This window comes from Cricetulus griseus, chromosome 5 (assembly GCF_003668045.3).
Source record: "Cricetulus griseus strain 17A/GY chromosome 5, alternate assembly CriGri-PICRH-1.0, whole genome shotgun sequence".
Taxonomy (NCBI): Eukaryota; Metazoa; Chordata; class Mammalia; order Rodentia; family Cricetidae; genus Cricetulus; species Cricetulus griseus.
In genome coordinates this window covers 31,890,415-31,901,758 of record NC_048598.1, presented here as the reverse complement: position 1 = coordinate 31,901,758, position 11,344 = coordinate 31,890,415, and the positions used below count along the sequence as shown (strand labels likewise).

The window sequence follows — 11,344 nt, the reverse complement described above, 5'->3', positions numbered from 1 at the left end:
ATAATACATAGTGAAAAGTTCCAGTTTCTCTCCTTAGTTCAACGTGTTCTTCCACACACTGAAACACTTTCAAGTTCCAGCCTTCCATCAAGCTGGAGGGGCAATGCTAATTTCTAAGAATTTATGTTATTCTACCCACATTGGCTATGCACATATTTAGATAGCAGCTGGTTGGCATCTGCCTGAGTCCTCTGTGGTGGAACTAGGCCAAGCTGCTGACCATAGGAATCAGGCCTGATACCCCCACACCATCCGCTCACAGATTGGTGGTTCCAAATGCTCGAACAGAACCTAAACCATGACCTCATGTCTGCAGCCAGATCCTATGGGAGCCAGGGCTCTGGAGTGAGCAATGGAGTTTCCATGGGCCTGGGCATGATTTCCTCAGGTCTCATCTCAGAAAAGAGCTGCTCTACTCTACATGTCAAACCACGGCACAGCACTGGAGTGGAAGCCAAAGCCACAAGATGGGCTGGAAATCATCTGCCCTAGTTTCCTTGATTTTTCAATCAACACCATTAGAGACATTAAAGAATTCAAAGTAGCACAAAAGGAAGCCAGGAGATATTTCCCCTTGGTTTCCGGGGAAAATGGCACCAGTACTTGATACTCTCTACTTCCTTCTGTATATCTTCTCTTGACACTGTCCCCTTCACTCTGAGTCTGCAACAGATGCAGAGCTGTGGCTTACCTGCGTCAGATGTAGATAATTGGTTATTTTTATGTTGAGCTTATTCTTCTATTAATGCTTATATAAGCAAATCTCATCCTTAGGAGTGAAATGCTGTCTTTTCTCACTTGGTCTTCCTCCCTCCCTCTTATCCCAGCCTTTTCCCACCCTCAAAAATTATAAATAAAAAGTCATATCTCTCAAAATTAGTCTACCACATCATTCTTGAAGAATTTCAAAATGCCTGCTTGGGGCACTATGAGGGTAACTATATGAGAATTGAGGAGAAAAAAATCCTCCCCTCACAAATAATAATTAAAACACATGTGACTAAGTGAGCCCCTTCCTGTGAGTTCACAAACATCATCTTCATTGGTTCACACAAAATCTCAGATGGAAAAGTTATAATAGTGTCCTAATCACAACTGAAATGAAAATTCTGTTTTAAGAGAACAATGAGCTGTAACACATAAGAGATTGCACAGAGAGAAGAGGTCTTTGCAAGAAGAAACATGAATAGACTTAGAAAATATTTCATCTAAAATGCATTGCTCCAGGTAGAATCTGTTGCCCACACACTGCACTGACAGGTAAGGCGGTGGTACCTCCTGGCATTGGGAGGATGGAGTCTAATACTGGCTGAAGACATGGTTCACAGGTCCTGGCAGATACTGTTTTTTAACTCAGTCTGTATTGCCTTACCTAGATTTTTAGCAGTACACTTCAGCCTATGGCCACTCCACGTTGGCCATCCTCCTCCCAATCATAGATAAAGCCTCGGTTGCAAGCTTTCTTACCTGGGAGGTTGCTGGACGCCACTTCCAACCCCCGTGGCTCCTGTTAGCTGGTCCAGGTACTGTAGACCTCAATGCTGGTCTGTCCTTCAATTTCTCTCCTCTCTCTTCTTCCCTCCCTGGGTTTAAATCATGGCTAGAACAGAGGAGGAGCCAATCAGTGGGGACTCCGGGAATTTCCTCCCTTCTTGGACTCTGTTAAGGATTGAGCAATTCATTCTCCTATTCTAACTAGGAGAGGAAAAAAATATACATTCCCTCTTTCCTTCTTACTTTGATTACACAGCAGCTAAAAATACCAGGGGCTGTTTCCATTTAAGCAGATGCAGAACAAGGATATTAAAAAGTTTGCATGTCTCCTGGCCAGGAGCTGAGTCTCGGGTTTGAAAGTATATTTATTAAGTCTCTTTTCCGTGTTTCAGACATTCCAGAACTTACTGCCTACTACTCTTAAAATAAGAAAAATCCTTTAGTGTAGAAAGAAGACAGCAGAAACCTCCAGGGGTGGGCCCTGCTTTCACCCCATTCCTCCGTCACCTCACACCTGGGAGAGGCAGGGCTCGGAAGAGGGCTGAGAACAAGAACAGACCCCCGAGGCTTTGGGGCCCACTCTGCCACACACCTTCCCAGGTACCTCCCACACACTGGCTACATGGGAACTCTAACCAAGGAAAGAGAGTGTCACCCTTCCCAGACACCGTTTTTTTCTCTTACCACATACACACTTTCATCCTCCTGTGGCGGTCCTGTGGGTCACAGGCCAACCTGCTTCATCCTCCCCTACCAGAACTCCCCAGCTCTGCCCAAAGCAGATTCTGGAGGGCAGATCCACAACACAATGGAGAGAGTCCCCTGCTTTCCTGTTCATCTCCACTGCTGTCAAAGACTGTTAGAGGGAAAGAGATGGATGATGACAGAGGGAAAGGGTTGTCTCCAGTTTTGTTATTGAACCAGGCCCACTCTGCTCATCAGGCTCTACACTGAAAAAAACATTTTACAGAAGAGAAAGGGTTTATGCACAAGTCAATTGTGATGCTTAATCTTGATGGGACTTAGAGTCACCCTGGAGACAGGCTTCTAAGTGTGGATGTGAGGGTGTTTCCAAAGGGCTAACGGAGAGAGGAGGCCCACCCTGAATCTGAGTGGCACCATCCCATGGACTTGGTCCCAGATTGAATGAAATAAGAGAGAGCAACAGATTGTCTTTCTCTGCTTACTGATCATATGACCAGACTCCATACACTCCTGCTGCCATGCCTCTCTTGCCATGATGGACTTTACATAAGCTGTGAGTCAAAATGAACTCATCCTCACTCAGGTTTCGTCTATCAGGTACTTTGTCATAGAAAATAACAAATGCAGTAGCTAAGGATGAGGGTGCAAAAGGAAGCCTCAAACCTATCTCCCTGGAAATAGGATTCAGTGATACCTAGGGGATAAAGAAGTAAGGTTGGCAAGCCAGGCAGTGGTGGCTCAGGCCTTTAATCCCAGCACTTGGGAGGAAGAGGCAGCAGGATCTCTGTGAGTTCAAGACCAGCCTGGTCTATAAGAGCTAGTTTCAGGACAGCCTCCAAAGCCACAGGAAAACCCTGTCTCAAACAAACAAAAAGCTTTTGTTGTCAAGAGGCATAGGAAAGGTATTAGAGGTGAGGGAAGCTGAGGAATCAGGGGTCAGCATACACATAACCAGACGCCCTAGCTCTCCACAGGACATGTGTCCAGAAAACAGTGGCACTATCAGGATCAAAAAGCAGACATCAAAGGGTCTCACACTTCACACAGGCCTAGGTGGAGAAGTCAGCAATTTCAATTGATCTGAGGTAGCAAGAGTGACCCCAAATTCTAAAATATAAAACTTAGGCAAGGTTTTCTCTTATGACTCACATAACAGAGGTCATCTACAGAAAAGCTGGTGGATACTAATAGATCCCTTAGCCAAATGATCTCTAAAATTGGTCATAAAAGCTAGTAACCAAAAGTGAGTGGAGTTGGTTCAGTCTAAAGGGGTCACTCAAGATTCCCCTTGGTTTCAGTTTAGAGATGAGCCGAGGGTCAGAGTGCTTGAATCTGAAGCTTGGGTCTGTAACTTGTAGGTGACCTTTGGCGTAACCTCTTCATGCCTCATTTTACTTCTCTCTGAAATAAGAACATTGCATGTACTATGCAGATTGAACAAGTTGGAATACATCAGATCACAGAATAGTCCAAAGGACAAGACAAGAATCCAGTATCAGCTGTTGTTGTTACTATGATTTTATCCCTTTTGATCCTTGTATATATCACTGAATACTCTTTGATAATCTCCATCTCAGTCCAGGTGTTTGCATAGTTCCCTATCTTCTTCACGTACAACCACTAACAGTTCTGCTTTCTGCCCCAGGAATTAGGACCAGACAGTCACAAAGGTGACCAGTGTGATGAAACTGCAAATGGCCAGGAAGCTCCCCAGCCCTATATATCTTTTCCCCCTTGGACCTTTTTCTCTGCTTCTTAACTTTGCAAGCTGCCAACAGGAGCTCCTCCTTTCGCTCGTCCTCCCCTCATGAGCAGTCCTTGTCTACTCTACTTTCTACACCTTCAGTAGAAGTAACTAAATTAGTGAAAGACATTCCTTGGTGCCCCATTGCAGTAGCTTAACAAGATGGAGGATTCCTCTCTCACAATAGCACAAAAGGCAGTTTAGAAACCTTGTAGCAAAAAAGAAGGAGGAGTAGAAGGAGAGGAGGAGGAGGAAGAGGAAGAGGAAGGAGAAGGAGAAGAAGAAGAAGAGGAGGAGGAGGAAGAAGAAGAAGAAAGGCAAGGAAAGAAAAAATAAAGAAGAAATGGGAAATAAAAGTTGGCCTTCCCAAGTCATGAAATCTCTCATCATATTGGACTTGGCTGCTAAAATTTCTCAGACAACTCTTACTATGGGATTAGGCTTCTCAAGTTGTCTGGAATTATCCCCTCATAGCCCTTTCTACATTACCCCATATTCAAATTCTTCTTCCCCCACTACTTACAAATTGTTAGTTTTGCCCAAGTCCTCCCCATCTGAGTAGACATGGCATTCCTCCCTGCCTCCCATAACTGGCCATGTGGCCCCCACTTCTCAAGGCCCAACTCTGTTTCCACCTCTATGACATCTTTTCTGATTTTTCCTTCAATATCACCTGCTTCAATGTAGAAATCTTGCTTTATTTTTAGATTTATTTCTTTTATTTCATGTGTATGACTGTTTTACCCATGTGTAAATATGTGTATCATGCTTGGTATGTGAGGCCAGAAAAAGACATAGGATCTCCCAGAAGTGGAGTTATAAATGGTTATGAACTACCATGTGAGTACTGGAAATTGAACCCATGTCTTCTGCAAGAACAACAAGTGTTCTTAACCACTGAGTCCAGCCCCCAGTTCAACCTTTCAAACAACTCACTCCAAATTTTTTCTCAGGGAAGAGACTGTATTTGTTTAAGAAATTAATTAGAGATCTAAGGACACTCACAGTCAGTCAAAGAAACAAGCAATACCCCCACACACAAAGCTAAACTGCCCTACATGAAATGGATAAGGTTGGAAATGGGAAAACAAGGTTATAAGGGACGAAGGCAGCAAGGCTACAGCCTAAGGAGGAATAAAATCAGAGCCCTTAAAAGTCAAATTCAGTGGCCGACCGACCCAGGAACTAGGTGAGTGAGCCTCTGCCCTTACCCAACTCCTGCCCAAAACATCACTCACCCCTACCACCACCACCCCCCACCACGCCCCCACCTGCGCCTACCTTCTTGGGGTAGACACGCCCAGGCAGGGAGGAGCTCCCTGCTCCCTGAATCTGGTAGCACCCCACTCTTCCATCCCTTTCCGCAAACCGACCCAGGAACGAGGTGAGTGAGCCTCTGCCCTTACCAAACCCCCACCCAAACCATCACTCACCCAGACCACCCCGGCCTGTGCCCGCCTGCTTGGGGTAGACACGCACTGACAAGGAGGAGCTCCCTGAATCTGGAAACACCCCACTCTTCCATCTCTTTCTGCCAACCGATCCACAACGAGTGAGGAGACTACCAGGAGAGGCAAGACCATCCAGAGTTGTGGACATTGAATTCCTGGCCCCCACACACCACTGGGTCACAAGAGGAGATAGAGAGACCCCACTTGCACCCACTAAAAGAAGATATGGGAAGAAGACAGAATTTCACTCAACAACAGAAAGACCAATATGACACCACCAGAATCTAGGGACTCCACTCCAGCAAGATCTGAAAAGCCCAACACAGAACATGAAGATGAGATGGTCCTCAAAAATTATCTCAGCAAGATGATAGAGACCTTTAAAGAGGAAACAAGAAAATCCCTTAAAGAAATAGAAAAAAAAGCAAACAAAAAATTACACGAAATGGAGGAAAAGACAAACCAAAAAATTCAAGAAATAAATCTCTTAAAGAATCTAAAGAAACCCAAGAAAAAAACATCCAAACAAGTGAAGGAAGTTCTTGGAACAGTTCAAAGCATGAAAGCTGAAATAGACACAATAAAGAAAACACAGAATGAGGCGGTGCTGGAAATGGAAAGGCTGGATAAACGATCAGGAACTAAAGATGTGAGTATAACCAATAGAATTCAAGAGATGGAAGAGAGAATCTCAGCTATTGAAGACTCACTAGAGGATATACATTCATCAACCAAAGAAAACCTCAAGTCCAACAAATCCCTAACACAAAATATCCAGGAAATATGGGACACTGTAAAAAGACCAAACCTAAGAATAATAGGTGTAGAAGAAGGTGAAGAAACACTGCTCAAAGGTACAGAAAACATATTCAACAAAATCATAGAAGAAAACTTCCCCAACCTACAGAAGGATATGCCTATGAAAGTACAACAAGCTTACAGGACACCAGACTGGACCACAAAAAGAAGTCCCCCCCCCCGACACATAATAATCAAAACACCAAATCTACAGAATAAAGAGAAAATATTAAGAGCAGCAAAGGAAAAAGGCCAAGTAACATATAAAGGCAAACCAATCAGAATCACACCCGACTTCTCAATGGAAACTCTGAAAGCCAGAAGGTCTTGGATAGATACCCTACAAGCACTAAGGGAGCATGGATGTCAACCCAGACTACTGTACCCAGCAAAACTTTCAATCACTATAGATGGAGAAAACAAGATATTCCATGACAAAAACAGATTTAAACAATACATATCCACAAATCCAGCACTACAGAAGGTTCTGGAAGGAAAACTCCAACCCAACGAACATAACTACACTCACAAAAACACTGGCAATAGATAATCTAATTTTACCAAACACAAAAAGAAACAGGAGGGCGAAATCCACATGCAATGACACCACCAACAATAAATCCAAAACAAAGAATAATGGACATTAATATCCCTAAATGTCAATGGTCTTAACTTACCCATAAAAAGATATAGGCTAACAGAATGGATACGAAGACAGAATCCATCCTTCTGCTGTTTACAAGAAACACACCTCAATTTCAAAGACAGGCGATACCTCAGAGTAAAAGAATGGGAAAAAATTTTCCAATCAAATGGGCTCAAGAAACAAGCTGGTGTAGCAATCCTAATATCTAACAAATTAGACTTTAAACTAAAAGCAATCAAAAGAGATAAAGAAGGGCATTTCATACTCATCACAGGAAAAGTCCATCAAGATGAAGTCTCAATCCTGAACATCTATGTCCCAAATACGAAAGCACCCACATTTGTAAAAGAAACATTACTAAAGCTCAAACCACACATAAAACCACACACACTTATAGTAGAAGACTTCAACACCCCCCCTTACACCACTTGACAGGACCACCAGACAGAAACTTAACAAAGAAACAAAGGATCTGACAGAAGTTATGACCCAACTGGGTTTAACAGATATCTATAGAACATTCCATCCAAACACAAAAGAATATACCTTCTTCTCAGCACCACATGGAACCTTCTCAAAAATTGACCACATAGTTGGCAGCAAAGCAAACCTCCACAGTTACAAAAGAATTGAAATAACCCCCTGTATCTTATCAGACCACCATGCATTAAAGCTAGAATTCAACAGCAATACGAATTGCAGAAAACCTACATTTGTGTGGAAAATGAATAACACCCAATTGCACCATTCCTGGGTTGAGGAAGAAATAAAAAAAAGAAATTAAAGACATTTATGCAATGGAGTACTACTCAGCAGAAAAAAAGCAATGGAATCTTGAAATTCGCAGGCAAATGGATGGAACTAGAAGAAACCATCCTGAGTGAGGTAGCCCAGTCACAAAAAGACAAACATGGTATGTACTCACTCATATATGAAATTTAGACATAGAGCAAAGGATTACCAGCCTATAATCCTCTTCACCAAAGAAACTAGGAAAGATGAAGGACTCTAAGGGATAAATGGTCCCCAGGAATGGAAGTGGCATGAACTCCTGAACATGGGAAGCATGAGGGTAGGGGGGAGGGAGCTGCTACAATAAGAGCAAGAGAAGAGGAGTAGAGGAGAGGAAATGGAGGGGCAGAAATATTGAGTTGGGGAAAGAATAGAGGAGAGAGAGCAGGATGAGAGATACCATGTTAGAGGGAGCCACTATAGGTCCGAGAAGAGATCTGGAACCAGGGAGATCTCCAGAGACCTACAAGGATGACGTAATCCAGGCAATGGTGGAGAGGATAACCTAAAAGCCCTTCCCCTAAAATGAGATTGATGACTACTCTTTATGCCATCCTAGAGCCTTCATCCAGTGGCTGATGGAAGCAGAGACAGACATCCACAGAAATACACTGAACTGAAATCTGGAATTTAGTTGAAGAGAGGGAGGAATGAAGAGCGAAGGGGTCTGTACCAGGTTGGAGAAACCCACAGGAACAGTTGGCCTGAACAAGGGAGAGCACATCGACCCCAGATGCTGTCGGGGAGGCCAGTACAAGACTGATCCAGACCCCTGAACATGGATGTCAATAAGGAGGCCTCTGCACTCCAGGGAGCCTCTGGTGGTGGATTAGTATTTTTCCCTGGTGCAAGAAGGGACTTTGAGAGCCCATCCCACGTGAAGGGTTACACTCTGGCCCTGGACACATGGGGAAGGGCTCAGGACCAGCACAGGAAGATTTGGTGGACTTTGCAGAGCCCCCATTGAGGGCTCTACCCTGCCTGGGGAGTGGTGGGTGGATGGGGTGGGGGGTAGGCTGGGAGTGGGGGAGGAGGGATGGGGGTAAGGGGAGGGAGAGGGAGAAGGGACTTACATGTAAAACAAACTTGTTCCCTAACTAGAACTAATAAATAAATTAAAAAAAAAAGTCAAATTCAGTGCTGGCACATGCCTTTAATCCCAGCACTCCAGAGGCAGGGGCAGGTGGATCTCTGAGTTCAAGGCCAGCCTGGTCAACAGAGAGCTCTAGGACATCCAGGGCTACAAGGAGAAACCCTGTCTTGAAAACAAACAAAAAACCCACAACCAAAGCACAAGTCAAATTACTCTTAAGAACTAGAATGCCTATTCAGTAATAGATTATTTATATAAGTTGCTCTCCATCGCCCCCAAACTTTGGTTGTTTTCTACACACACCAACTGCTTTGAAGAACGGAAATAAACCAAAGAGAGGAATTGGGTCACATCATGGTCAGCACTGCCTAAGAGCAGGAGGTGACTAAAGGATTTAGGACAAACTGTGACATAATTCACAGGAAGTAAGAATTCAGCCCCTTTGCCTGCCCAGACAGAAGTCACAGAAGCTGGGGCAGAGGAAGGAGCAGGGATTCTTTGACTTCTCATAGGCTGTAAGACTGAAGTTGGGGCTGATTTCACTGAACCTTGATTGGCCTCTGCATGGTAGGATTTCTTCTCAGAATCCCACTTGGATACATTCTGTGCTCATGTGCTCTGAGACGATGGATCTGCCCATGCATCGAGTTCTTCACTTCAGTGGAGTCCTGGAGAAAGAGGAACCATTTTTCCTTACTGCTTTAACATCTATCCAAAGCATGTATTGAGTTACTTACCTGTCTGATTTGTTCCTCGAGATACCCAAGGACAAAGCCACCTACTCAAACATCACACAAACTGAGCCAAAACTGTGGTGGTAGATGCTGTTTAGCCGATTCCCCCAACAGCCCTGCCTTTCCTATTGCCTGAGGGAATCTCATTTTTAAAATAAAAGAAAGGGTCTGGAATATTTACTCTGTAGTTCAGGCTAGGGTTGAACTTGTTGCAATCCTCCCACTTCCGTCTCCCAAATGTTGGTATTACAGATGGGAACTCCCGACCCTACCTCAAAATCCCCATTTATTTCAGGATCTGCTCATGTCCTCTTAATCTGCTGCACGGAAGGAAGTCTGGGTCCATTTTCCAGGAAATGGGTTATAGCTTTTGCTGCAGCTGCAGCTTCTGCATCTGCTTCCCATTCTCCTGGTCCTTCCCCTCTCCCCTTCTTCCTCCTTTTCTTCCCCCATTTCCTGATCCTCCTTCTCTGCCTCCTCCCCTTCTTCCTTCTCCTTTTTCTTGAAACATTCAGTTTTGCTCACAGATTTAAAGGTTGTAGTCCACAATGGTGAGGCATGGCAGAGTTTGTGGTGCTGGGAGCATATTAGGACCCTCACACACTGTCAGACAAAAAGCAGAACAGAAAGCTGGTCTGTGCTATAAAATGCCAAGGCCCTCACCTTGAAGACCCATTTCCTCAAATGAGGCTCCGTCTCTTAAAGGTCCGCATCCTTCTCCCAGAACAGCACCATCAGCTGTGACTGAGTATCTGAGCACACAATCCTATGGGAGGTGTCTGCACTCAAACTGTAACTTCTGTCTCTGGCCTTCATAGGCTTAGGATTGTCTCCTAATGCAAAATGCATGCAGTCTGACTTCAAATGTTCACATAGTCTTGACATTTTCAACATTGTTCAAAAGAGCTAAGTCTCTTCTTAACTGCAAGCCTCTGTAAAACAAAATAACAATAATGATTAGTACTACTACTATTAACAATAAAAGAATTTACATACTACCAACATACAATGGTACAGAGTAAACATTGTCATTCCAAAAGATAGTAACAAGAAGATAGCAAGAAAAATCAGGCCAAAACACAGGAGGTCAAAACAAGCAAACTCTACAGCTCCATGTCCAGCATCCTGTACTCACGATGACATCATCTGTCCCTCTTCCCTCCAATTCTGTTTCTCCACTTGGCACTTCCTGCTTTCCTTGGAAAAGGACCCAGGTTTGTAGCATCATCAATATTCTGAGGTCTTCAATACAATGTAGGCTTCATCTTCAAAGCTTCACCCAAAGTCTTACTCAGGAGTTCCATTCAAATAAACTATCCCTATGTCATACTGCCTGGCCTAAGCAGTTTTTTGAAACCTTGGTGCAATCCTCCATGGCCCCATAACACCTACCTACATTTTGCAAGCCTGTAAAACCGTTACTGCGTGGATGACTCTGGGTACTGTGGACAACTTGGACCGTGGTGCTTTGTGTGCCTTTGAGACTGAACCCAGGAAAATCTTCTCCTGTACAACTGTTTTCCGGGGGTTACCTTGAAGGCTGTATGGTTTCAGATTGCCCTTCTTACAAATGAATTTGCATTATTACACCTCTGAACCTTCTCGATGAGTGGAGTCTGGCCTTCAAGGCACCTTTTTTATTTTCCCAGAGGGAAGTCCAAAGTTTCTCCTTCCAGGCATTAATCTTTTGAACAATTATAGACACTAGTCAAACAAATGCTGTTCACTTAAACTGGCTTTGTGCTTTTTTTCCCTTGCTAAGATGCACATTTTCCATATTTTTCTGCTCTTTCTCCCTCTCACTGTATATCTTGGTAAATAAAGCAAGCAACAACTACCCCACAGCCTGTGTGTTATATTGTCTTAAAATTCCTTTTACCAAACAAC

At 43.8% G+C, this 11,344-nt stretch overlaps 1 long non-coding RNA gene across 1 annotated transcript; it reads right to left on the bottom strand.

Annotated features, from left to right (window-relative positions):
* Window positions 1-1,478: 1,478 nt before the first annotated feature.
* Window positions 1,479-10,385, bottom strand: LOC118238551. The gene is made up of 3 exons (XR_004770038.1): window positions 10,121-10,385; window positions 9,272-9,391; window positions 1,479-1,600 (listed from the first exon to the last, which is right to left on the bottom strand). It is a non-coding gene; the product is annotated as an uncharacterized LOC118238551 (long non-coding RNA).
* Window positions 10,386-11,344: the final 959 nt, after the last annotated feature.